We start from the raw sequence: 27918 nt of genomic DNA on the forward strand, positions 1-27918 counted from the left end.
TTTTTTTTTTTTTTAGATCTTGTCTCTCTATTTTGTATCTCTGGCTGTCTGGAACTCACTTATGTAGACCAGGCTGGCCTCAAATTCAGAGAGATCCACCTGCCTCTTTGTTGTCTCATTGTTGTTACTAAAATCTTTTTAAAATTTATTTTAAGTGTATGTATGTTTTACCTGCATGTATGTCTGTGCCTACAAAGGCCAGAAGAGGGCATGAGGTCCCCTGGAACTGGAGTTAAAGACAGGTGTGAGCCGCCATATGGGTGCTGGGAACTGAACCCTGGTCCTTTAGGAGAGCAACAAACACTCTTAACCACTGAGCCGTCTCCCCAGCCCCAATTTGCTAAAATTTTTAAAAATAGCTTTGAAAATTGAAGAACTTCTGAGGTGACTAAAAATAGGTTGTGACAATATGTCATTTGCAGTGTGTGTGTATGTGTGTGTGTGGGGGGGGGTCTCTATTGACTAAGATTCTAAAATAAATTGATAAATGAAAGAAGATGGAAGCTGTCGGTCTTGGCTTTCCAGAAGGGTAGCCCGAGAAGAGCGGCTAACAGAAGCCTTCCTTGCGTCATAACCTCAGAGTGTGGCCGGCCGGTGAGAGTTTTGTTAACATTGTAGTAATGACACACCGTTCCCTCTTGAACTGTTCATGTGCACTTTCGAACCTACTGCTAAGGCCTTGGGGCTGCCGATCTGTTTGGACTTCTAGAAACCCCACTACTGCATTGGAAAGCGAAGCTATTCCCTATAGGGTAGAAATCGTGTTATGTGTGTGTTGTGTTTAGGGGAGCCTGTTTTTTAAAGTTGTATTTCCTGATAAAGTCTGAGTGAGAAACCAAATCATCTTTGCAGCTGCTCATTTTCTAGAAGCGGGGTGAGTGTTCTGACCGGCCGTCTCTGCATTTGATAGACGGTCTGCGACAGAAGAAGGGATGAGCCAGGGGGGATTAGAAAGTGGGAGATTTGTTGTCATGGTGACAAGTAGTCCTCCTTGACCAATGAATTTCATTATAAAATTAATTCCATTTTCATACCCATTTGAACGCAGGCTTTTCAAAAACCGCTTTTTGTGCATGAGCGTGTATATGGGGTCTCTCTCTGGAGCCGGAGCTTGCTGTCTCAGCAACACTGACTGGGCAGTGAGCCCCAAGCCCCACCTGTCTCTGCCTCCCACCCATTCCAGGAGTTACAGATGTGAACCACTGTACTGGCTTTGACATGGCTGCTGGCCATTTCAGCTCAGCTTCTCATGCTTACCCAGCCAACATCTTACCCACAGACCACCCCCTTGGCCCTTTAAAGTGCAAAATATACTTAGCTCCTTGTGACACTAGGTCACTGGGTGGAAAGTTTCTCAGCTCATTTCCTGGTGTCACATTTTTTCGTGGATGTGAAATGCACACTAGGTATATTTTTGTGGGTTCAGGCCTGAAATCTCAAATCTACCTCTGTGGTGGTCTTGCATCCATGTTTTAAGCTGTCCTTTGCTGAGGGCAGGGCTGACCTACAGATGCCAGCAGAAGGACGCCTCCAGTGATTGCTGCCAGGGGCTGGTTTTCCTGTCTACTCCCCCAAAATGAAAGTGGTTTCTAGCAGCCTGGGATCTCACACACTGGCGGAGCCGTGTTTGGCTCATTCCCTCGCAGGCACGGTTTAGCTGGACGCACTCATAAATGAAAAATGATCTGAGGGCTGCGGGTGGGTGGGGCCCGGAGCTCAGCAGGTGAAGCCTGAGCGGAGACTCTCTGCTCAGCAGAGCATGGCGCGCTGGCAGGAAGTTGGAGCGGAGCGATGGCCAGGCTCACGTGTTTTGTTGATAGTTGGTAACCCTCTGTGAAGACCTGAATGGAGACGAGAAAGCGAACACATCGAACTCTGGCAACCGGCCTGCGCGAGTGGCTGCTGGAGCCCTGAGTGTTCACCTCACCAGCGCACGATGCAGGTAGGAAGCAGACATAGAGAGCCAGTGTGAGCCTCAAATCTTTCCTAGCGAAAACTTTGGACTCCCAGTGGCTTACTTATTTAAAAAAAAAAAAAAAAAATTATGTATTTGAGATGTGAACAAGAAACAGCATGAGGAGACTTAAGCTAAATTGCGCTGATGCTTGCCCACACAAGTATTTCTGTTACAAGTTTGATAACCTACCGACAGTCACCGTCTGAGGATAACTTTTAGAATGAATCACGGGAAATCACGCGGCGTTGAAGTTAAAACCCGGTTTTTAAATTGGCAGGTGATAAATTAGCAGGCACTGTTTTTAGAGCAAATACTTGGAAGATAGTTGACCAGAAATTGATTTTCAGGCTTGAGGGGAAAAAAATTGCTACATTTTTCTTAGTTGAGAACCAGAGAGGGGCTTGCTAATTCCTTCTGGCATTTGTCCTCCAAGAGGTGAATGGCTAACAGCTGGGGAATATCCAGAAATTGACTGGGATCCAGGACAGAACTCCAGGGTGCTGGTGTGTTTTCCGTGGGGGCCACCCCCCTCTGCCTAGCCTCAGAAAGGGAAACCAGTAAGAAGATACAGAAGGGGTCCAGAACGTTTGTCAGGACCGGGGATAGACGGAGGCTGACGACTGTCCTCACCCTCGGAAGCAGGGACTGTTCTATCGGGGCCAGCCTTGCCTGCAAACCACACAGGAAGAAAATGGAAACATTTGATTTGCACCTCCTGTGATTGTAGCCGGATCTCAGAACATCCTCTCTGTGGTGGAGGCAGGGGAATGATGATCAAGAGAAACAGAACAAAGCCCAGCCCAGCCTGGTTTTCAGAACCATGCCCAGACCTTGCTTCTCCTGGAGTCAGAGCTGACCTGACATAGGTCTCCTCCTCCAGGGATGAGGTGGGAATACTGTGAAACGGAGCTGACCCAGGTGGTTGCTGTGAGGGGAGCCTCGGAGGTAGATAGAGAGCTGCAGCCTGACTTTGAAGGCCTATGAGCCACAGAGCTGTGTCTGAGGAGGCAGTTGTGGGAGCTGGTTTGGGAGCTGCTTTGGGAGCTGCTGACTGGCAGGTGTATCATCCATGGCCAGTAGTGGCCATGTTCTGTAATTTTGCATTTTAGGCCCAAGGGAGCCGGGTACGCTCACAAGGCACATCTGATCACTGTCCCTTTCTTGTGTCTCAGCACACCACGGCTAGCATATATAGAAAGAGGGACCAAGGAAACACGTGGAGGCGCTTAGGAAACCTCTCACTCCTGCCCTCCTGCTGCAACCTTGCTCTGTGGTGCCTGGGTTTGCCTCTCCCACTTACTTCAGACTGATGCTGCCCCAAGAACTTGGAGGAGTGACTTGATGTGAGCTGAGGAACAGGCCTCCTCACGGGGCCCATTATGGGAGCAGTTGGGTCAGCAAACTATGGCCCAAGGGCCAAGTCCAGCTTGTTCTAGCCTGTTTTTGTTTTCAATATATGGCCTGGGAGCTATGAATGTGTATGTATATTTTCAAAGAGTTGGAGAAACAAGACGGAGATGTATGGCCCCCAACACCTGAAGTATTTACCCTCCGACCCCTGACAGAGGGGAAGTCTGTCTTCTAACGCCTCGGTTTCTCTATACTCGTGAACACCATGTACAGCTGATCAACACAACTCATTGTGTGTCCAGTACTTTGAACAGGTTGTTGTTTGGGAAGCGGTTTCTTGGTCTGTGTTAAATCACACTACTGCTTCTGAAAGTATTGTGTCCTTCGGGGTCGGGAGGTGGAAGACCATGTGAAGCATGTCAGCGGAGTATGTGACTATGGTTGGATTTTTGTCCCTCCCCGATTCATGAGCCACCGAGTCAGCCACATGGTTGACTGCACTGTGGAATCACGCCTTTCACCAAGTCAGTGCTGGCCAGACTTGTCCCATCTCAGTATTTGGAGTGGCCACTTCAAAAAGATGCTGACAATAGTCACGTGTGTGCGTATATATGTATACACTAGGTGTAAGACGTTAACTGAATACGGTTTCTCATTCAGAACAAGGTTCCCTTATGAGTCCCTAAGAACGCTTAGTGTCAGCCTGCCAGCCTTCCCATGAATGTCCAGTTCTCTACGTCCCACAGTATTTCATTGTTGCCCTCATTTCTAATACGGGAAAAGGGAAATCCAGTGTGACCTTGCTTATGTTCAATTTGTGTCAAAACTGCAGGCCTGGATCCAGAGCCGGCTTCTGTAAGTGGCTTATTGTCCACCGCAGAAACATAGGAAATCTTTCATAAAGAGTTCCCAGTTTGAGAAGGAAAATGAAATGCCTGGGATTAAACTTTTTTTTCACCAGGACATTTCAATCATCCATCCTCCTCCGGTATTTGAAAACGGAGTGTTGTCGGTAAAGAAGGATGGGGTGGAGCTTGGCTTGAGAGGTGAAAACAAGTGAGGAGAAGAGAAAATAGGAAGAGTAGGATGCCCCACAGGAGGTAAAGCCTGGAAACAAGATGGCGCCCGTAACCCCCGAGGAGCAGGTTCTTGAGGCCGGGAGGGGTGGGTCATTAATTAATCTGCCATGGGAGCAGGCAGAGCCTCGCCTCGCCCGTGTTTAGCAAAGAGGTTGGCTCTGAACCGGGAGATTAAGCAACCTGCTGTTCCTGTATGCCCTGGAATTTCAGACCGTCAGGAAGCCTGCTCTGCAGAAAGGACTGTTGCAACCCAACCTAGAAGCCGAGCCACTGAGCTGGGGCACACAAGGAAGTCCAAGGAGCTTGCCCAGAAAGGCTGGGGCTGGGTGGCCATTCTCGGCGGGGCCGGAGGAAGGATCAGCTCCTGTTCCCAGAGGGCCTGAGTGTGAGTGACAGTGTATATGCCAGAGCCTTGGTCGGCCTGATATCTCAGGGTCAGAAGGGGCCTTTGCACTTCCTGTCTTAAAGACACAGGGAGGAGGCCCTGCAAGCCATGAGTGGCCTTATTGCACCAACTCATTTATGCAGACTTTGCAGCGCTCAATGGTTGGCTGGGGCATCTGCCGCTTCTCTTTTTAAACAGGGCTGAAATCTGACCTCTATTTCGTATTTCTTTTCTTTTCAACAATGAAACAGACAACACACCTGCATAAGTAATAAAAATCCTTTTTGAAAAAGGCTTGTAAACCCGCAAGAGAGAAACAACCAAGCTAAAGGCAATGGATGATTTGGAGTTTGTGAAACTTCTTCATCTCTAAGGGAATCAGCAAGGCCACAGCCCGGTGGCTGGCTTGGTGTCCCCCCAAACACATGTTGCCCCGTTTTAAGATGAAGACCTCCCAATGTACGGCTGTGTATTTCCTGCAGTGGGGATGAGCGTACAGTGCGAGGTCCTTCCTTCGGTGAAGAACCCATGACAGCGCTGATTCTCTTGGGAGACAGAGAACAAGATGGCAGCCTTCCTGCCCTGGCATCCACTCCGTGACCTGAGGGGAAGGCACTGTGTGGTGCACCACAGGCTAGATCTTTTGGTGGCTTTGTGGCCCCCCACAGGCATGTCTCCTCCAGGTAGCCTTGTTTACTTCGCCCAGGTGTAGGCACACTGAGGTTACCTCAACAGTGGATCGGGCCCCCAAAACAGGTGACCTGGGACTCTGGATCTGCATTCCCTGACATGATTTCTCCCCAAACATTCAGTTCACCTGCATTTAACATGACAGGACCCCAAGTGACTCCTTCTGTCTGAGTGTCAACCCAGAGTCTACCGTTGAGTAAGATCAGGGTTCAGAGGCTACTGGGTGGACCTGTCACGGGGTACAGGAAGACCCATTTGGTTGTCTTTCTGATTTCACCACTGAGTCCCTTCCTCTTCCCGCGTAGGAGAAGGGAACTAAGTTGCAAGTTGGTAGAAGGTGACTTGGAGAAAGACACAGGGTGGCCCCTCAGACTCCATTTGGTCAAAAGCCTCTCTGTTTCGGTCAGACCCAGACCCTCGGGGCAGAGGGAACACACTTGTGGGCTGCCCTTAAGGGAGTGGATGGGTCTGTTCTTACATTGTGTTTTCTCAAGATTTAATCTCACAACCACCACAACCACAACAACGAAAAATGAGGTTTTTACGAACTCTCTGCCTCACTTCTGCAGTTCACAGTTGATAATCTCTGTACAAATCAGAAGCAAGTGGGAAGGCCCTGAGGCAGGGTGAGCTGAGGGAACTTGGATGGAGCAGACTTGACCTCCCCTTGAGTGACGCTCGGCGCACAGGTGCACAGAATCTGTGCTTCCCCCCCCCCCCCATCTTTCTACCCCTTTGGGGGAAAGTGTTCTTATGCTGTCCTGCCCTCCTGGCTCAGCCCCAAGAGAAGGGTCTGCCTTCCCAGGCACCCGTGTTTGTCTAGACAAATTCCACTCTGGCCTTCAGCTTGCAACATTTCAACTGAAGTTAAACCGCTGCCTGTGGGCTGAGTGCTGCCTGCCGGCACAGCCGCTGGCTTTGGAAAACATTGCGTGTCTCTTGCTGTCGCAGAAGCAAAACAGTTTGGACAGAAGAGCAATAAAGACCTGGAGGGGAGACACAAAATCACTGCTAAGTGCTGCAGGGAAAACCGGTGGCGGTGAGCAAGGATGCCCCTCGGATTTGTGACGCACAGGCCACAGCGTGCTGGGCTGCAGCTAGTCCCTCAAGTGAGCCAAGCAGTGAACAGTGTAAGGGAGAATGAAATACCAAAGCTGAGGAAGAGACCTGGGCATCTTGGTGTGTATGGGATTTCACTGGGATAACCTGACCAAAGGCTGCATCCAACTTCGTTAGAAATCCTGCTGTTTTCATTGAATAGTATACCAGATGTTCTTTTTTATTATTATTATTATTATTATTATTATTATTATTTGAAGCTTTCATAGTTGAGTACAATGTGTCTTAAGTCATACCCACCTCCACTCCTTCCCTCCGACTCCTCCCGGATCCCCTAGTATATTTCTCTTCCAGAGTTACATCCTCTTTTTTTCCCTAGCCCACTGATGGACGAAGTTCTTCTGTATTAGTTGTTTGGTTTACTGTTTTGTTTGGCTGATTGTTTTGCTGTTTGTTTTTAAGACAGCGTAATGTAGCTCAGGTTGGCCTCAGACCTCCAGTGTAGCTGAGGATAAACCTGAACTCCTAGTTCTTCTGGAATTTCTGCAACAAGTGCTAGGATTACCCAAGAGTACCTCTGCCATGCTTGCCTGTAAATAGATATTCTAAATGAGTTAGGGTGGCCGTAATTTAGCGTCACATCTTAAATGCGAGCAGAGTCGATTATTTCAAACTCTTAGGAGAAGAAATAAGCCAGGCCTGGAGATTTACACTCTGAGTGACTTACGCTTGTTGTCACTGGCACTCCCAGAGACGAAGAGAGTCTATTGCCAATTTTAGTTCTTTTTTTCTCCTATGGGCTCTTCATCCATTCCAGAAACGACCTCAAGGTCATGCTAAAACCAGAGAAGTCTCAAAGCCAAGGTGTCACGCACGTAGTCACCTTCCTAAGCCAGTGACAGTGACTACCCCTGGTGCTAATTGGTGCAGTGCGACCTGCCAGGCCAGGTTCTTGTTATATACAGGCTGACTCTCCAGCCACTTCCTACTCTATTGCCTGGGTTATACTGTAGGGTGCGCTAGAGAAATAGAACCAAGAAGGGGAGTAACTGTAAGACTGCATTTGTGAGATGGGCTCAGGTCATCGGTCCCAGTAGCCATCTGCAGCAGAGAGCCAGGGAAACCTTCAGACAAAACACAGAGTTCAATAACACAGCCCACAGGCCCCAAGAGCACTGCTGGTGCAAGTCTACATCCAAAGGCGAGGATCTGGAATCCAAATCCATGGCAATAGCAGCAGAAAGAACACTCTGGAAGAGAGACAAGAGCAAGTACCCTCCTGTTGAAACTCCACCCCCACCCCACCCCCTACCGCCCCATCATGGAGGTAGAGGGGTATACCCAGATCCGAGATGGTATTTTTACTCATCCTGACCCCACATCCATCTCCCGGGAAAAACAAAACAAACAAACAAAAACAGACACTTGTATCCACATGCTTCATCAATTCTCTAGGTGACCCTCAAGCCAAATGTGACAACCCAAATTAACCACCCCAGGTTATTAGCTCTGGAACCCTGATCAGTAGAGAACTAGATAACAAATGTAGCAACTGGGCCATGAACCAGTCACAGGGTGTTCATTCACATGGTATGAATTAGAGCAGCGGTTCTCCACCTTTGGGTCTCGACCCTTTTGGTGGTCGAATGACCCTTTCACAGGGGTCGCCTAAGGTCATCCGAAAACACAAATATTTGCATTATAGTTCATGACAGTAGCAAAGTTACAGTTATGAAGTAGCAATGAACATGATTTTATGGTTGGGGGTTACTGTGACATGAGGAACATACTAAAAGGTTGCAATGTTAGGAAGGTTAAGAACCACTGGTTTAGAAGTTCCTTCAGGCGAGCAAACTTAAGAAAGGGCGAATGTGAATGCTATCACCGGGGGGTGGGGGTGGGGGGGTGGGGGGGGTGCGCACATGAATGTTATGGAGGGAGATGAGCTACGGTCTGGAGCTCTCTCACAGGGCTCCCGAGGACCTGGACGAGGGCTGTTAGTGCATGTACAAATCTTTACATAAGGCCATGTCCAATCTGCAGTTCTTTATTCTCTTTTATAAACATATGGCCCAAGCACCCCTGTGATGTCCTTTTTGTAGAAGAATGTCTCTTTGTAGCCGCAGCACGATCTGTAGGAGTTCAAACCGTGTGTCAGAAGACTCCCCGAGGCTGGTGCGCTCAGTTCTCCTCTGCTTTCATGGCACTTGGGGGGAGGGGAGAATAGCCCACAGAGCCGTGTCGGGTGCCGCGGATATACGATTTTGAAATGCAGAGACAAATCGATTTGGCTTTTTCTGATAATGAATCTCATTCTGAGAACCACAGTTGACGTGGCTGGAGGGAGTGTCACTTTCTCTTGGTGAGACAGCCACCCGGAAAGGATGCTTGCGGTCTGCAAGACTGGGAGGCTGTCCCCCAAGGGACAGTTAAGAGTGCAGTGGCAGCCATTGCTCTAACGCTACATTCGTTCGGGAACGGCTGTGCCGGGGGAACTGCACGCTCCTCTGAAGTGGGATGATTTGGGTTGTTCTGTGGAACGGTGTTCTGAGTGCCGCATGGCCTCTCGGCTTCAGAAATATTAGAAGCCAACTTGGAGTTGGCTCCTCAGGACTCATTAAAACATTCACGTGCTCATCCGTGTTAGGGGCTCTTGAGAAGCAAGCCAGGTACCCAAGCGTCCAGGGTAACTGTAGCAGCTATCAGAGGAGGAAATGAAAGGATGAACCGATAGACGGGCGTGCTGACTCAATGAGAGGATAGACACCACGGGTGGCGTTTGCTTCCTTCCTTTTGTACAAGATCCTGGAGCATCCTTCTAGATTCTATTAAGAGACTTAGAGGGGGCAGGAGTGGGAAGTGCCCTGAACCTGGAAAGGGGAGTATTTAATGTTTGCTGTCGTCAAAATGTAAGTCAAATGTAGTGTTTCCTGAGGCAGAGGCAGGCAGATCTCTGAGTTGGAGGCCAGCCCTATCTGGATAGTGAGTCCAGGCCAGCCAGGGCCACACAGTGAGACCCTGTTTCAGATAACTGTGTTTCCACTTGTGGTAGAGGCAGGCAATACACAGAGGCATCGAAAGTGGCCGCGTCTTTGCCGCCGCCGGTAGTAATAGCGCATGGAACTTAAAGCAAGTGTCCCTCAGTGTCATCTGTGGTCAGTCCTGTGTTCATTGCCAACTAGGCCAGGGCACCTGTAATCCCAGCGCTCGGAAGGCTGAGGCAAAAGGATCTCAGGTTTGAGGCCGGTCCGTATACACTGGAACCCTGTTTCACAGGAGGTGGGGTGGAGGGATGGGGGTTGGGAGTCCGCTAATAAACTTGTGCCATGGCTTCAGATTTAATGTGTGAATAAAGTAGCAAATCTGGGTTATAATATTATTTGTGGCATTGTATTTCAATTTAATTGGCTTTCTTTGTAACTATGTATTTTACACACACACACACACACACACACACACACACACACACACATATATATATATACACTTTTTCTTAATGGGACTGGAGAGATGGCTCAGCAGTTAAGAGCACTTGCTGCTCTTCCAGAGAACCTGAGTTTGGTTCCTAGCACCCACATCAGGTGACTCACAACCACTGCCTAACTCCAGCTCCAAGGGCTCAGACACCCTCTTCATGCCTCTTTTGATGTATACACACACACACACACACACACACACACACACACACACACACACACACACACTTTTTTAAATACTGTTTTGAGACTTAACTAAGCATAGAAATCCAAACAAAATATGGAAGAAAAGAAAAGACGGTCCCTATCTTAAGTGCTAAAACCTCTTGATGTGTGCTTAGATTTTCCTTTGTGGGGCAAGAAAACAATTAACCAAGGACACTTTGTTGTGTCCTAGCCTATCAGTCAGTCACTTGAGGAGCTTGAAAAAACATGCAGGTTTGTTTAGTAAGTCTAGGGTGGGGCTGGAAATTTCTGCTTCTCTAACTATAAGTAGCCAGGGTATGGCCTACAGCAATCCAAATGAAGGCCTGACATCCCAAATCTCAGTTCCGGTAACTTTAATATACCGCAGTACGGGTAACAGCTTACTTGCCCTAATACTTGTTACAAGTGGCGATGTCCCAGCATGGGGATGAAATGTTGGAGGAAGCCCAGCTGCCAGCTTCACCTACTCCAGAGGACATATGTTGCCTCATTTGGAGCCCAGAGCCATGGCCAGCTTGAGATACTGAGTGGCAGCACAGTTTGTCAGGTAGGATGGCAATGTGTATGCGTGGCTCCCCATGTGACTGCGGAAGCCTATATTCCATGCTGCAGCTGCGACCTCAGAAGGTTGCTTCCTGAGCGTTTCCAGACAGGTGTGCGCCACATGAGCTGTGAACCATGGAGCAGTGCCTGTCTGCAGCTGATTACCTCCACCCACACGCCTGGAAGAAGGCAGCATTTCCACTAGACCTGCTATGAGTGTGCTGGCCAGATGCTCTGCAGCATCGAGGCACGTGGCCTGTGGCTTCTTTCCCGAGGGGCGTTTGATTAAGCTTATCATTAGATGATACAAGTTGTAGATCTCTGTAGAATGTTTATAGGCATTTGAGGGTAAGGTCCTTCTGTGGCAGGGGGTGGGCTTGAACTTCCACAGCCCAAGCAGAGCTCTCTAATACTATTACCCAAGAGCCCCCAGATCTGACGGGCCATCTCCCAGGGCTGGACTTCTGGCCTTGGTGAAACTACTTAGGTCATAGTCAGCTGTATGCTTCGCAGTGTGGCCACAGATGTCCAGAAATGCAGTTTTGTTTGTACCCCGAACGTTAATCAGCTGCCTCAAGACAAACCCTGCAGACACTGGCACCAGCAGATCCCAGCCTGGTTTATCTACAGAGCCCCAAGAGAGGAAGAATCTTTCCTCTGACTGCATGCTCGCCCCCACCACCTTCCTTCCCTGTTGTTTCTGTCATCCTGAATTCTGTCTTCTCTGGAGCGAGATGCTCAGCTATGAGGGCTCCACATGGAAAAGGTCTTCAGGGTTGTTCCAGAAATCAAGGGTTAGTGCGTGTTGGTATAGCTTGTGCTGAAGAATCACACCAGAATTCTCGGTGCTTGAACTCCTTTACTGGAGTCCCTGGAGACGCTCCCTTCTAACCCTACCCCGGTTCCTTTTCCCTTATTCTTCCTTCCGTGTGGATTGCTCTCCTAGGTGGAATCCGGGTGTTTCCTGGGCACCCTTATTTGCTCCCTTGATTATTTATTCATTTATTGAGAAGTAGAGTTGGGGAGATGGGGTCCTTACAGTGTGATCCTTACTATTCAACCCTTTCTACGGTGGGACAATTCCACAGATCCCTAAGAGACCCCACAGCTTTGAGAACCCCAGGGAGCCCCACTGCCCGGCAGACTCTCTCTGATAGATGTGCTGTTTTATAGTCACGTGTTACATAACCGTGTTTCAGTCAATGACTTACCACGCGTATGATGGAGTCACACTTTAAGTCATATGGTCTGGTGACATCATAGCCACCTTACTTTGAATAAATACTACGATGTCCACACAAAGACAAAATAATGAAATGATGCATTGCTCAGGACAAAGGCATGTTAGGTATATGTGGTGTTTTTTTTTTAAAAAAAAAACATTGATTTGTTTATTTTGTGGGCATATGTGTTAGGGGCACACATATGAAGGTCAGAGGTCAACTGTCAGGAGAGCGTATCTTTTCTCTCCTTTCTCTACATGGATTCTGGGATCATATCAAACTCAGTTGTCAGGCTTGAAGAACTTTTACTCTGTGAACCACATCACTGGTCCCAAGCAGTTCTTGATTGTACAGATCTCTGCAGGAAGAGTTCTTAGTTGTCTTTATTTCCCCGGTCTCCAAGAACTGTTCTGAGTGTGGTTGCCCTCAATAGGCAGTTCATGAAATACTTTGCTGGTCCTACCGTATGGGTGAGGGTGGGTCCAGAGCCCTGACCGTACAGAGAAACTGTGCATGAGGCCATTGCAGAATGTCTTTGTGGTACTGTCAACTTATCCTCAATGAGTAATGGGTTCAGGGGAGATTTCATGTCTTACCTATGCTTTTCTGTTTTATTTAAACATTTTGCATAGTGACTATGCATCACTGTACAAAACAATGTTTTTTTATTTTCAAATTTTGCTTCCAATTAAGACTTGCCAAATTATGCACTTAATTAGCCAAATTTGAAAACCATTGCTGTAGACTCATTAGCCCAGGCCAGAGCCCTGGTTTTATAGATGAAGAAAATGGGGTTTTGATAATGAACTGCCTGGCAGTCACCAGGAGCACCAGGGTGAAACAGACTGGAGAGTGTGGGGTTAGTATATAAAGAGTGTGCTCCTTGGCTCCTCATCTAAGCCTTGGGGCATCTGATTTCTGGGGTGTTACAGTAGAATTGTGATGATCAAATGCCCGCGCATGTGGGTTGCTGAAATAGATACAACCTAAGCTTAGTCCTCCATTCTAGACGAAACTCAAGTGACATTAACCACCCTGATGTTCCCACAGCTGGCAGGCTGTGACACTTGGAACACCCATTTGGGCTCATATTTGATTGCTCTACTTTTTAGTACCTAACTTCCTCAAGTAAGAAGGGGAGGAATCAGTTGTACCACCTCCCATAAAAGATGACGTGAAAATCAAAGCAGCAGCAAAATTCCAGTTAGGAAGTTATGCTTGGGGGTCACCACAACATGAGGCTGCAGCATTAGGAAGGTTGAGGACCATTGCTCTGTATGGGATCTCCACATGCAGGAACAACACTTTCTTAGGAGTAAGAGCCTGCTGGGGGCAGGGAGAAGGAGTCAGGATTCCCATGGATTATTTCCTCATTTCCTGGTTCTGGCGGCTCTGTCAGCCACTGGTGAATCATTTCACATCCTCTGCCCTTTTTGCAGTCACTTTCCCACCACACTCTAGAGCAGATCCTGCAGGTGAGCAAGTCTATGCAAGTCCCAGGATGCTGTTCTGTGTGCTGGAAGGCAGTGGCTGTCTTTCTTCCCACCCTCTCTGTCATCCTGGGTGGCAAAAAACTTCCAGATCTAGCCTTTTCAGAATGAGAGAGATTTGGACTTTTGTGTTCCAAGTCTGATTTGAAACCAGACAGCTTTTAATGTCTGTGGAAAGCTGCTGCAGATGTTCAGCAAGCATCCCCCTAAAATGAAGCTTTATTCATCTCCCTAGGAAGTGGTCCTGCTTGGCCAGGAAGATACTTAGTTCAAGGTAATTAGCCTCAGTGTTGAGCATCCACTAAGTGTCTCCACAGATTTGCACAGTTTAGTGAGATAACATTCAAAGAGAAAAATGTGTGTAAAATATAAAAAAATGAATTGAAAATAAAAATATGTGAATTCATCACATGATAATAGATGCATGTTTTTATATAGCAGAGGTCATCCAATGCTATGAGCAGCTATCGGTTGGAATTGTTGGGAAGGAACTCATGAAGGAGGCTGTTCTGAGTTGGACTTTGATTCATAAGCAGGTGGGGGGGGGCATTGTGAAAGTGTGGAAACATTGGGATGGGGCTATATGAGCAAAGAGAGAATAAATGCAGCCTTGCTGTTTTGTTCTCAGCTAGATTTCATACCTCTCATACTGTCTATGACTCCCTGTCTAGGGAATGGTGCTGCCCACAATGGACTAGGTCCTCCTACATCAAGTAATAATCAAGAGCATCCCTCATAGCCATGTCCACAGGCCTACCAGATAGGAATAATTTCTAATAAAGATTCTCAGGTGACTCTAGGCTGTGTAAAGTTGACAATTAAAACTAGCACACACTTAGAATAATGCATTTGTGATTCACCCATGTAGTTTTTTTTTTTAAGATCTATTTATTTTGTATACAGCATATATGACTGCAGGCCAGAAGAGGGCACCAGATCCCACTATAGATGGTTGTGAGCCACCGTGTGGTTGCTGGGAATTGAACTCAGGACCTCTGGAAGAGCAGTCAGTGCTCTAAACCTCTGAGCCATCTCTCCAGCCCCACCCATGTAGTTTTGTGTCTGTTCCTTTGTACAGCTAAATAGCATTCTTGTGTATATGTGAGCCACAGTTGGTTTGTCTACTGATCCTTTGTGTGGTTACACCATATAGTGATTATGAAGAAGGGATGCCATACCTTTTTCTCTTCCTTGTCTCTTGGACAAAAATAGGTTTTCTTTCATCTGTGGTCTCTGATTTAATTATACTACACTGACATTTTCTTTGTTGTTGTTGATTTTGTTTGTTTTTTAAGACAGGTTTTCTCTGTGTAACATCTCTGGCTGTCCTAGAACTCACTCTGTAGCCCAGGCTGGCCTCAAATTCACAGAGAACCACTTGTCTCTGCCTTCTGAGTGCTGGGATTAAAGGTGTACACCACCACTGCCCAACAACTGTCATTTTCTTGATATCTCCCAAACACTGAAAAATATGTAAAGTATTTAGATAAGTATAGATGTTTTGTTTTCTTGTTTTGTTTGCTTTGCCTGCAAGCATTAACATTAGATTTTTGTCTATTGTGAATGTAGGTTTAATTTTTTATCTCTTATTACACTTTGAACCAAGTTTACACTCTTCTTGGTTTTTGTTCTTTTTAAAGAAAGCGCTAGTCAATATCTTTCAAGGAAATGAGCCACTGTTCTAACATTATACCCCTTTATTAAGGTGTAATTATTACACAGACAAACCAGAACTTAAAATCTTTTTAAACAGCACTCAATTTAAAATTGGACATGTTCCAGTGAAAGTCTATGGTAATGCTTTTGAGATATCGACACCCACACACAGTTATATCATGAACACAGCACTTGGAAATTCAGGTTAGAGCTGAGAAGGGGTATCATGAAAGAGGGTGATTTGAAATAATTATGTGACGGCAATGTCTGGATTTGTACCCTTTGATTTATGATCTGACAGACATAACATTTAAAGAAAACCTCGGATTTCACAACCTCAGTTGCAGACTCGTGGGATGCTGATCGCAGCATAGAGATCCACGCTAAAGACTCAATGACACACAAGGGCTGGCGGAATGAATTGGTTGCTGCTTTTTAATGAGGAAAGCCTTACTTTATGAAAACTTTAATTAAGGAACGGTGGTTCATGTGATATATTCATAACCACAGTGCTTGCAACTGGTGAATTGACTCTGTAGACATCCTTTTTTTTTTTACATTTAGTTTATTATTATTCTCTTTCTCCCTCTGTTCGTGTGTGTGTGTGTGTGTGTGTGTGTGTGTGTGTGTGTGTGTGTACAGGTGCTTGTGCATAGCATGCCTGTGGAGGTCAGAGGACAACTTTCTGGAGTGTTAGCCCTTTCTTACCACTGTAGGTTCCTGGGATCAATACCAGGCTATCAGGTTTGCAGGGCATAGCTTTAACCCACTGAGCCCTCTCACTGGCTCAACATTCTTTTAAGAATACCAGATTTTATTATAATCCTTTGTTACCCAGAAATAAATGCAGTCTCATCAAAATATTTTAATTTTTTTTAATTCACAACAAAAAAAATCTGAAAATAATTACTTGGGGACTTAAGTGAGCTAAAATTCCTCTGGAAGGGAGGAAAGTGAGTAAATCGCTGAGAAAATCTTTAAAAACTAAAAAGTGAGGAAGGATGTGCTCTCATCAGTCTGTGAATTAGACGTTAACACTCTCGTAATTAAGACCATATGCCACGCGACTCAACAAACAGACCCGTGGAACAGAGTAGCGAGTCAAGACAGTCCCATATATATCAGGACATTTCACATATGGAAATTTCGTAGTTTGAAATGAGTATCAATGCCAGAAAAATGAGTAAGCGTTAACTGAAATAATTAGCTCTAAAACTTTGGGGGGGGGGCGGGGAGTAGAAAGTTCAATACCGTCTTAAAGCCTACAGAGATATAAACTCCAGATGAAGTGCTCACCGTGAAGCAGTCTGTAAAAGTAGAGGATAGGCGTGTATTTTCTTTTCTAGGGCTGGGCAGTCTTCTTCAGTGAGACTGTAAATGCGGGAAGCTGGAGGAAGCAAAGTTCCGCTCCACCGTAAACGCATGACGTCAAATCGCGATGGTTTGGGGTGACGGAGTAACTCCTGGTGGACTCGGTATCCTTGCCCCCTCCCACGAACATTTTTTTCAAGAGTGGTTGCCAGGCTGTATGGTTTTCCAATGTGCTCACCATCATATGTTGACTCTGGTAAACACACACACATAAATTAGAGCAGCTACAATTATTTTAAAATTTGTTCCTTTCTCACAGTGACTTGCATTTGGAAACTGGAGCCCAGTATCAAAATGCTTTTGTGAAAATCTCTTTATGTTCTAAAAACGTGTTGCCTCTTTATTATCGTGGATATTCTGAATTTGTTTTCCCATCATTTCTAATTACCTCCCAGTGTAGATGGTAAAGGATTCAGTTCTGGGGTGTTTTGGTTTGGTTTTTGGTTTTTTGGGGGGGGGGTGTTTTTGTTTTGTTTTTGTTGTTGTTGTTGTTGTTGTTTTTTGGTTTTTCAAAACAGGGTTTCTCTGTGTAGCTTTGGAGCCTGTCCTGGAACTCACTGTGTAGCCCAGGCTGGCCTTGAACTAACAGAGATCCACCTGCCTCTGCCTTCCGAGTGCTGGGATTAAAGGCGGACACCACCATGACCACCCGGCTCAGTTCTGTCTTTAAATGACCAGTGGTCACTTACTTAGAGAATGCCTCAAAGTACGCTGCATTCCAGGGCGAATATCGGACGCAGCACAGACTTGAGGTTCCCAGAGGACCAAGAGCTCTGCTTGATTACATGATGCATACATAAACCCTACTGGCAGCTGTGTGGGGAGAGCCCCTCATTACGGCCAGGCACCAGTCAGAAAGCGGCGCCACAAGAGCCCAACCATGGTGCAGAAGCTGGTGGAAACTCCTGGTGAGCTGGTGCTCCAGCATGGGGTTGGTTTCTGGGTGATCCTGCAGGATGCCGCCTCACAAGGGTGCCTTGCTTGGTGGGTGCCTGGCTTTTCCTGGCACTGCCATGGAGTGGCCGCTCTCTACCATGTGGTCCAGGGCCCGGTGGCTGGTTCTCCACTGCCCAGCATTTCATCCACTGCATGTGGGCTCTCGTCCTTCCTTTCCCCATGGGAGATTTTATTGGTATTTGCCTCCTGGTATGTGCATCAGTAGTAGGTTGGGATGAAGTCACTGTCAACTATTTTTAAGTGATGCAACGATCTGTCTTGTGCTTTTTGTCTAACTAACATGTCGTTATGACCGTCACCCATTTCAGACGAAGACATGATGGCCAAAAGAAACATAGCTTGTTTCATGTGTTTCTGTTGTTCTCCTGATCAGTGTTTACATATTTCTGCTCAGTTCTTTTCTTCCTTCCTTCCTTCCTTCCTTCCTTCCTTCCTTCCTTCCTTCCTTCCTTCCTTCCTCCCTTCCTCCCTTCCTCCCTTCCTTCCTCCTCCTTCCCTTCCTCCCTCCCTCCCTCCCTCCTTCCCTTGGCTGATGTTCAACAGTTTATTCTTCTCATAGTTCCTTAAGGTCTTGTTAGGTTATTTGAGGTGTTTCTTTTTGAGTTGGCATTATCACAGGAATCTCCCTGCTAGAACTGGTTTTTTTGTTTTGGTTTTTTGGGTTTTTTGCTTGTTTGTTTGTTTCCATGAGTTTGGATAGGTTGAAGTTCACACTTTAATTTCTCTTGATAATTTCTGATCATCCCTTTGATTTTTTTCGTGTGTGTGTCTTTTTTTTTTTTTTTTTTTTTTTTTTGGTTTTTCGAGACAGGGTTTCTCTGTGTAGCTTTGCGCCTTTCCTGGAGCTCACTTGGTAGCCCAGGCTGGCCTCGAACTCACAGAGATCCGCCTGGCTCTGCCTCCCGAGTGCTGGGATTAAAGGCGTGCGCCACCAACGCCCGGCTGTGTGTGTCTTTTTTATGTCCATGCATTTATGAATTTTCCAGTTTCCCTCTTTACCAACATCTAGTCTCACCCCAGTATGACTGAAAAAGATACTTAATATGATTTTAACCACCACAAATGTGTTAATGTTAATACTTGTTCTGTGGTCTGACATTTGTTTCTGGAGGATGGTACCCATGTTCTTGGAGACTATGCATGCTGTCGAAGGGAGTGTTTTGTGTGGTTGATTTGCTTCATTTGGCCCGTGGTAGTGTTCAGATCTGCTATTTTCTTATTTTCTGAGTGATCTGTCTGTTGTTGGAGGTAGCACATGGCAGTACTCGATTGCAAAGGTGTTCAATTCTCCTTTCAGGTCGGTTATTGTTAATACAGTAGGTACTCCAGTATTGGGGGCGGGAGGACAAGAGAAAAGAGCAATAAAACCAGGAGTTGGTGTTTTTAAAGGATGAACATTTAGCAAGACTAAAAAAGACAGAAAAGAAAGCCAGGTGTGGTGACTCATGCATTTAACCCCCAGCACTCAGGAGGCAGAGGCAGGCGGATCTTTGTGAGTTCGAGGCCAGCCTAGTGTACAGAGCGAGATCCAGGAAAGGTGCAAAGCTACACGGAGAAACCCTGTCTTGAAAAAAAGAAAGAAAGAAAGAAAGAGACAGAGAGAGAGAGAGAGAGAGAGAGAGAGAGAGAGAAAGAAAGAAAGAAAGAAAGAAAGAAAGAAAGAAAGAAAGAGAAAGAAAGAAAAGAGAAAGAAAGAAAAGAGAAAGAAAGAAAGAAAAAGTTGAGAAGACATGGATGGAGAAAAATACAAAATTTCTGTTGGACAGAAATAGTAAATTCTGGAGATCTGTTTTACACCATCATGAGTACTGCTGATGTATTTTATAGATGGAAATTGCCCAGATAATAGATCTTAAATGTCTTCTGCTACAAAGGTTATGACTCAATGGACTACTTCATTAGCATGGTCTTCTCACATCACAGTGGGAATCACATTGTTTATATAATGTAAATACAATTTTTATTAGGCCTTAATAAAGTTGGGAAAATAACAAATAGCAATCACAAAAAGAAAAAAAAGGTGAAAGTAGTTCCCTTTCCCGTCACTCAATTAGTAAACAAGAAGACACATATTCAAACCCTGGTCTGCCAGTTCCACAACCTGCCTTCTGTCCGTTCGGCTGGCTGGATCTCACCTGCCTACTTCCCAGGGAATATCTCACACACTTCCCATCATACAGGGAAAAATCTCCAAACTCTTTCTGTCAAGGTTCAGCAAGTTCCTGAAATTGCAGCTTTCCCATCTTTTAACAGCCCCTCCACCAGGTGCCCAGGCAGGCTCCCCAGAGTCTCTGCCTCTCTCAGTGTTCCGCTGATGGACTAGGTGTAGATGCAGCTTTCTGGTCTACCTCACAGATTTCAGTTGGATAATGATACGGCTAATAGTGACAGTCATATGACCTTTCAGGTGAGGTCGGGGCAAGGCAAATGCCAGAGTCTTCAGTCATGTTCTCTAACAAGTCTGTCATGCTTAACTAACAAAATTATCATTTCAAATGCTGTGAGAAAATGAAGGAGTTGCCACCATGTTAACAGGTACTCTGGTAACTTGTCAAATGTGGTAAGACAGTGGACAAAAAAAGGACAGTCATAGCACAGGTTAGCTCCCTCAGTAACCTGTAAAGGCCAAGAGATAGGGACAGTCATAGCACAGGTTAGCTCCCTCAGTAACCTGTAAAGCCAAGAGATAGGTTTTCCCACCTTGGTCGCTTTGTGCTTGCCTCGGGGGCAGGCTAAAATAACAACACTCTTGCTGTTTCCTGGCTCAGCAATCAGCAATCACTCAGTGGGCCTGGCTCTAGGCAGCTGCTGACACCACCCCAGGCTCCCACCCTTGGGCGAGCGGTGCTGGGAAGGAGCCAGGGAGTGACAAAGACCTCCCCGGGGTCTGTGATATTGTTCAAGGTGACAGTGGGTCACACCTTCATTGCGTGAATGGAAACTAGAAAAGAAAATTATGGCTTAAAGATTTCCTTCTGAAACAGAGTGGTTTGGGGAGCAGGGACTGGATAAATGAGAGAGCCGATGATCTTGTGACACGGACATCCCGTCAGATGATCATCTCTGTCCTCTGTGGGGCCGGGGGAGGGGGGTTCTCTCTTTGTGTGATCTCAAATGACCCCATCCACTTAGAAACTTTTTCATCTAATGAACACACGGGGGAATCATTGATTAGACAGGAAGCAAAAGAAATACCCATGATTGAAGTTATTGAGGAACATATCAAGGATGGTCCCCATGTCTCTCTCAAGATTCTCCACCCCATCCCAGCCCCAGTCACATGTGGGAGTGCACATGCATAATCTTATTACTTAGGACATAGGAGAATCAGAAGTTCAAGGCTAGCCTAGGCCAAATGGCAACTGGGAGAGCAACCTGGGCTACCTGAGACCCCGTCTCAAACAATACCTCTAAACCTTTAAGTTAGACTCACCTAATTAAAATTTTATACTGCATGGCATCAAGATGGCTCGGCAGATAAAGGCACTTGCCGCCAAACATGGCAGTCTTAGTTTGCTCGCTGGGACCCACATGGGGGAAGGAGATGCCCAAAGGTTGTCTCCTGACCTCTGCATACACCCATGCATTCATGCACCCACACTAAAATAAAAAATGTAAATAGAAGTTTAAATGTTCTCTATCACAGCCGCCTCTTGCTCTGCTCAGTGTAGCTGCTGGTTGTTGAAATTGAGACGGCACCCTATGCAGTACTGAGATCCCCCATTTCTCTGATGAGGAAATGCTTCAGGGCCCCCAGGGGATGCCTGAACCCACAGGCGGCACCACAGCCTGGGTATGCAATAGGCACACACACATCTAATGCTTTTCGCATCACACACACTTACCTTCTACTCTCCCAGCTCAGGACTGGCAGCCAAGGTAACAGCCATCCCATCATGTCTTTGAAGCTCCGTGGGTAAAAGATTCCCTCTTAATTAGGATCTTCATCATATTTTTCTCTCTTTCTTTGAAGTGAATCTTCAAAGAAACTTTTGGTTTGTCTTGTTTTGGTTTTGAGAGAGGGTTTCTCTGTGCAGCCTTAGCTGTCCTGGAACTCGCTCTGTAGACGAGGCTGGCCTGCAACTCAGAGATCCCCCTGCCTCTGCCTCCCAAGTGCTGGGATTAAAGGTGTGGGCCACCACTGCCCCGCTGAGAACATTCACTTTTGAAATCTAAGAATGCGTGCTGCAGCTTTTCTTTGGAATTACTGAACTTTCCAGCCGCTCCTTGAACACATTGGAGTCGCTGTTAATTAAAGCATGTGCTATTCAAACAAACCAGGGCAGTGCCACAGCTGGTAGCTGAGGCAGCTAAGCAGCCACCGGGCGGGTAGTGTATACAGCGTAGATACACCAGACAGAGGGGTGACCTGTGTCCTGACAGGACAGAGCAGGGTGCCTAGAGATTGCGAACAGTTAAAACAAGCTGTTCATCTCTAGAATTTTCCATTTAATATTTTCAGGCTGTAGTTGGATGTGAGTAGCCGAACCCATGGAAAGAGAATTCACAGATAAGGGGGACTGCTGTGTGTTTCTACATCACAGCTGGAAACTCTCTCCCTCATCCTGTCATTTAGACGTTAAACATGATCATTTCAAAAACATGCCAGAAAATCTTACATAATTAAAGTTCAAAAATTCCTAGCATGGCAGAATTAAGACAGCAGGCTTGGGTTTTCTGCTGTTCATAGTATAACACCTAAGTAATCTTTTTTTTTTTCCATTTTAAAATACACACTTCTAATATGGTCAAATGATGTGTATGTAAATCCCAGTCCGTGTATCTTCTTTGCCCTTATGGAATGATCTCAACTAACTGAAACAATGTGTAGCATTCATGAAATGGGGGAAATTGTCTGGATGTTTTAAAAGGATTAAAACCAGGTTGAAAACATAGTCATAGAGTAATATATTTAATAATATGTAAAATGGTTTTGTTCCCATATGAAACATAACAAAATCATCTTAGGCAGGTCTTAGAAGGTGTGCATCTTGTTGCATTTGCTCCAAGTCACAAAGTTTGGAAAACTAAAGAGGGAGACATTGTTCACATCTGGAGAAGCATCACGCTTTGGATGGAAGCTTCTCTCTGAGCACAGGATCGGGTTCTTCCAGAAGTTCTGAGGGCAGGTCCTCCTCCTGCCCCAGTGCCTAGTGGTTGGAGGCCGTCTTTGTGCTGGAGTTACAAATGCACACCCCAACCTCCTGTTTTTCCTTGTTGTGTCTCCTTTAAGGACACTCTTTGCATTGAGAGGCCATCCTAATCTCATATGACCTCAAGTTGATCCTTAATTACATCTTCAGAAACTCAGCTCCCAAGTCATATTCTTTTTAAAGCTATTTATTAAAAATAATGGGCTTGATCAAGACATTTTCATACATGCATTCTAGGTATACACGTCAATCATGTTTACCCCGTTCACATTCTCTTGTCTTGTTTCCCATTCCTGATTGCCCCACCCTGCCCCCTAGTCATCCCCCATTTTATTTTTCATGTCCCCTCCCCCAAAAAAATCTAGAGTCCACATATGAAATATTTTTCTCTCTGGGTCTGGCTTACTTTACTTAACACCATGATCCCCAGTTCCATCCATTTTCCTGTGAAATATTCATTTCATTCTTCTTTATGGCTGAAATAATACTCCATCATAGACGATACCACACTTTCTTTACCTGTCCCACTGTTGATCGGCACTGGGGACTGATTCCCTAAGTTGGCTCTGGTGAGCAGTGCTGTGGTGGCTCACCAGCCAGGACAGCTTGGGCCTGTGAGGCCATGCCATCCGAAAGCAAGGATGCTCACTGTCCGTGCCAGCATGGTTATTCTTCTAGAGCTGAAGTATCACTGCTGTGGATATCGCTCTGTATAAATAAAATGCTGATTGGCCAGTAGCCAGGCAGGAAGTATAGGCGGGACAAGCAGAGAGGAGAACTGTGGAAACAGGAAGGCTAAGGCAAGAAGATGCTGCCAGCCACCGCCATGACAAGCAACATGTGAAGATGCTGGTGAGCCATGAGCCACATGGCAAGGTATAGATTTATAGAAATGGGTTAATTTAAGATAGAAGAACTAGATAGCAAGAAGCCTGCCACGGCCATACAGTTTATAAGTAATATAAGCATCTGAGTGATTATTTTATAAGTTGACTGGGGGACTGCGGGGCCTTCGTGGGACCTGGAGAGAAACTCTCCAGCTACATATCACATGTCTACAGCTATCTTCTCTGAACATACATTGTACGATCTGCCCTTTGCTGTACACTGAAGCATTTAACATGAAAATCACTGAGTTTTGGAAACCCCTGCCTCAGAAAAAAAACTTGGGAGAGGCCCTTTTGAGAGACAGGTGAGTCACTCGAGGCAAGGTTATCATTCACTGTAACAAGTGGGGATCAGAGAAGTTGTTCTGACTGTAAGTCAGAGGTGGGCAGACGCCAGCAGAGGCACCAACTCCCCGCTCCTACACACTCTCGTGATAGACACATGCATCCCACTGGTCTGTGGCACTCGCCTCCTCAGTGAAAGCTGCGCACGTGTTACAACATACGAAGGGGCCAGCTGATCGAGTGTCTTGCCCAGGATGGCCGGCTGCCCAGGCACCACCTTGAGTTCTAGGCCAATTCTAATACATCTGGGACCAGCCTCAGAGTTCAAGTGAGGCCAGAAAGCTTGTGGTTTCTCTGAGAGTTAGGGAACCGACCTCTGGCCAGATGGGCGTGGAAGCAAATCCAAAGGCCACTGTTGTTCTCTCTCGTCTCTCTCTGGCAAAGAGCAGAGCCTGCCACTAGCTCCACTCTGTGCTGTTGTGTGCCCTAGTCACCCACACCGTGTGTGCACATACCACCCTGTCACTCTGAGCACGATGACCTGGGTTCACACGGCCTTAGGGCTTCTCGGCTTCAAGTGTATTAGCAAGGTCTCTGTCCGAGGATGCATTTCCCTTTTTAAGACTGTAGTTTGGAAACTCCCTTCTGACACTGTATGCCCAGGTGAACTTGATTTCTCCAGACATCCCTTTCCTGAGACTTAACTTTGCCCAGTTCTTGCTATCAAATCTTCTGGGAGGTTCCCACCTGGACAGAAACAGCAGATAACTCATCTTGTCGACTTGTAATTATCTGCCACATCTCTTAGGGGAAGGGTTGATGTTTATTGACATTTAATGTGCCAGGCTAGGAAACAGCCATCTTGTTCATTGTCCAATTTAGTATTCCAACATCCCCATTGCTAATCACTGAGACGCTGGTCAGTGGGGTTAAGTTAAAGTCTTGCTCAAGGACCCAGGAGACATTGCTGAGACCCAAGCCAAGGGCCATCTTGCTCCAGATGTTTTATTTAGATGAATTTTCATAAAGCTGATATGTTGTGTGTGGTTCTGGGGATCAAATCTGAGGTCTCATATATGCTGGGTAAGCTATTTACCATGGAGCTATAGCCTCAGCTTTTCAAGTTCTATAGGAGTAAAGTATAGCCTAGTCAGAAGCAGCCCTTTGCTCTTGGTTTTTCTGGCTACGAAGCCAGTGAAGGAAATTTTTCTGAATGGCATGCATCCAACTTCTCAAAAATGCCTCTGCTGCTGCTGCTGAGGTTGCAGGGGAAAAGAACCTTTATACAGTGTTTGACACCAGGATGGAGGGTTCTCTGTATGTCCCAGCTATCCTACTCCTGGGTGTCTACTCGAGGGAGGTAACTGTACACTCGTGATCTGCGCAGCAGCATTCACGATAGGTAAGACATGGCATCAGCCTGTGCCCAGAAGGCGTGGTACACATTCACGGTGGACTATCAGCCATAACGGAGAATGAATCATGACATTTTCAGGAAAATGAGTGGAACTAAAGGTTATCATAGTAAGCGAAATAAGCCAGACACAAGTATTGTTTTTTTTCCACTCAAACATAGAATCTGTTTGTTTGTTTGTTTGTTTTTAATAAACCAGAAAGTAGTAATTGGGCTGTTAAACACAGGATAAGGGGATATGGGTGTGTGTGTGTAAGACAGGGCAGCTGGGAGAGGGATCACAGTCAAACACAACAATGCATGTATGTACAGAAATGTCACAGTGAAACCCATTCATAGACACACTACTTTTGTATGTAATAGGCAAGTTTTATTTTCAGTTTTTTTAATTTTCTAAACTTTCTTTGGAAAGATTGAAAAAATTACTTTGAAATTTTTGTACATGTATACAATATATCTTAACCTTATCCACCCCTGTTCCCACCAACTCCTCCCCACCCAGCAGTTAAGAGGGCTGGCTGTTCCTCCAGAGGACCTGGGTTCAATTCCCACCACCTGTAGAATGAATGGCTCCAAAACTATCTGTAAGTTCAGTTCCAGGGGACCCAATACCCTCTTCTGGCCTACATAGGCATTAGGTACACACACAGTACAGACAGACAGACAGACATGCAAGCAAAATATCCATACACATAAAATTAATAAGTCTTAAAAAAATAACCCACTGAATGCAGTTCGTGATGCCCATAAGTGCCTGACTGTGTGGGGCATGGGCAGCCTACTAGCAGCCCCCCTCCGAAGTGCCTCTTCCTCCCACAGAAGCCATCTACTCCCAACAGCTACTGGGTTGAGGGTAGACTTGTTAGAATGTTTAAAAAGCCTCCCTACTGACTTCTATGCTCAGATTAGCTGAGTCCTGTTGCCTACTATCATATTCCAGACCCTGCTTTTGGGGAACTGCGTTGTGATCTGAGTCTATTGCCCTCATGGGGAGAGTTCTCCAAGAAGCAGATACTGAGGTGGAGGTAAGGGTGGGAACTGTTAGTGGGGTAAAGCCTGAAAAGAAAGAAGAAGCCGGACAGATGGAGGAGAGGAGCCAATACACCTGATCAGACCTGAGGTCTCAGCCCGATGAGGGACAAGGATGGTGTGGGCCGGGAGGTGGCAGAGAAGTCAAGACTGACAAGACCCATGTCCCACTTGACCCAGTCATTGGCCAAGAATTACCCCAGAGTAATGTTGACCTGAGAAGTTCACCACCAGAGGACATGAGCTAGTCATGCTGGTCATCAGCAAGGTCCCACCTGAAGGAGAGCCACTCGGTGTGGCTCTGGAGGTCACATAGCCCGGGAATCTGCCTGCACCTCCTTGGCCCATCCTACCTGACAGCACACTCTCTTCCAGGTGACTCCACAAGAGCAGTGGCAGATGTTGGTAGAGCACATTCCCTCATCACAGGGGGCGAAAACTCCTGAGAGTCAGGTGCCCCGGGGAGGGGCCAGCATTGCAGAGGTGGCTTGGATTTTGCCACTTGGCTCCGCCTCTGCTGGCTGGAATGGCTCCTTACTGCTCTAATTTTAAATAAGCTAAACAAATGCTGCCTCCATTTTTCCAGCATTCTTGGAGACTAATGCAAGCTCATTACTCAGAGATGAAATGCAGAAGTTGGCCACTTCCGCCCACACCCTGAGAAACTACTTTACCTCCTCCCTGCCAAGTGGGCCTGCCTGAAAATGCCCTTGCTTCCCTACAGCCCTTGCTTATAGGTGTGAGACACAGTTGGGGTGTTTACTTACCACTGAAATAGAATTCCTGGTGTTGCTACGAGGCCTCTTTAGGCGCTTAGAAGTTGGCAACCGTTTTCCTGTTTTCAAGCCTGATATATATAATCTCAACATCAGGACAGGACTTCGCCATGAATCCCAAGTTCATTTCCACCGTTTGTTTGGAATGAGGTGGATTTGAATCCTGGCTCAGTGGCCCTGTTAATCTTACAAGCTTTGGCTTTTCTCACGTTGGAAAGTGAGTCATGGTTTTTTACCTGATGAGGCTGTCTTAGGTTGACCTGAGGTTCTGTGTTCATAGGACTTAACATGGCATGTTGTTTGATGTTAATCAGTACTGGTCCCTGCCCCGTTTCTATGATGAAATTCGCTGGTGTGGAGCACTTCTAATACAAACGCAGTTAAAAGCAAGCTTTGTGTCTTTAACGTTTGTACCTGCACATCCTGCCACTGAAGGCTTTGTGTGTGTGTGTGTGTGTGTGTGTGTGTGTGTGTGTGTGTGTGTGTGCGCGCGCGCGCGCGCCTCTAACAGTGCACACTATCAGAACCCAGTTCCAGCTACTCGGTGGATGCCAAGGTTTTACCATGGTTCCTCCCCATATCTGGAAAGATGCGCCTTGCCTGTCTTTCTAGGCCAGAGTTCTGTTGACTTGGATTTCTTGTCATCAGAGGCCTCTAAACCAGCAAGGGTCCGAACGGATCACAAAGATAGATAGTCCACAGGGAAAGGCTCCAGCATCTCCTCCAGCTTCACAGTAGCAGCACCCTTTGCCTCAGGGAGGAAGACCACAGCTGGCAGGCAGTCTGCATGACCCTTAGGTGATTATGGGACCTGTCAGCCTAGCCATGCCTGCCAGAGAGGAAACGAAAAGGGAAAAGGAAGGTTCTATATAGGATTTAGAATTAGGCGGGACATCAGCCGGAACATGTAGACGGGGAGAGTGGCCTTTCT

At 46.4% G+C, this 27918-nt stretch overlaps 1 protein-coding gene across 6 annotated transcripts in view; it reads left to right on the plus strand.

Annotated features, from left to right (window-relative positions):
- Positions 1-27918, plus strand: part of Pdzd2 (PDZ domain containing 2) — a 384162-nt gene that overhangs the window by 236133 nt on the left and 120111 nt on the right. Inside the window, exon 1 of one of the 6 annotated variants that reach the window (XM_076551733.1) lies at positions 52-1942. The exons of the other annotated variants lie outside the window; for them this stretch is intronic. The gene's annotated coding sequence lies outside the window, so the exon portion shown is untranslated. Of the gene's footprint in view, positions 1-51; positions 1943-27918 lie in introns of those variants that run through there. 6 annotated transcript variants of the gene reach the window in all.

The sequence above is a fragment of the Peromyscus maniculatus genome, chromosome 15, assembly GCF_049852395.1.
Source record: "Peromyscus maniculatus bairdii isolate BWxNUB_F1_BW_parent chromosome 15, HU_Pman_BW_mat_3.1, whole genome shotgun sequence".
Lineage (NCBI taxonomy): Eukaryota > Metazoa > Chordata > Mammalia > Rodentia > Cricetidae > Peromyscus > Peromyscus maniculatus.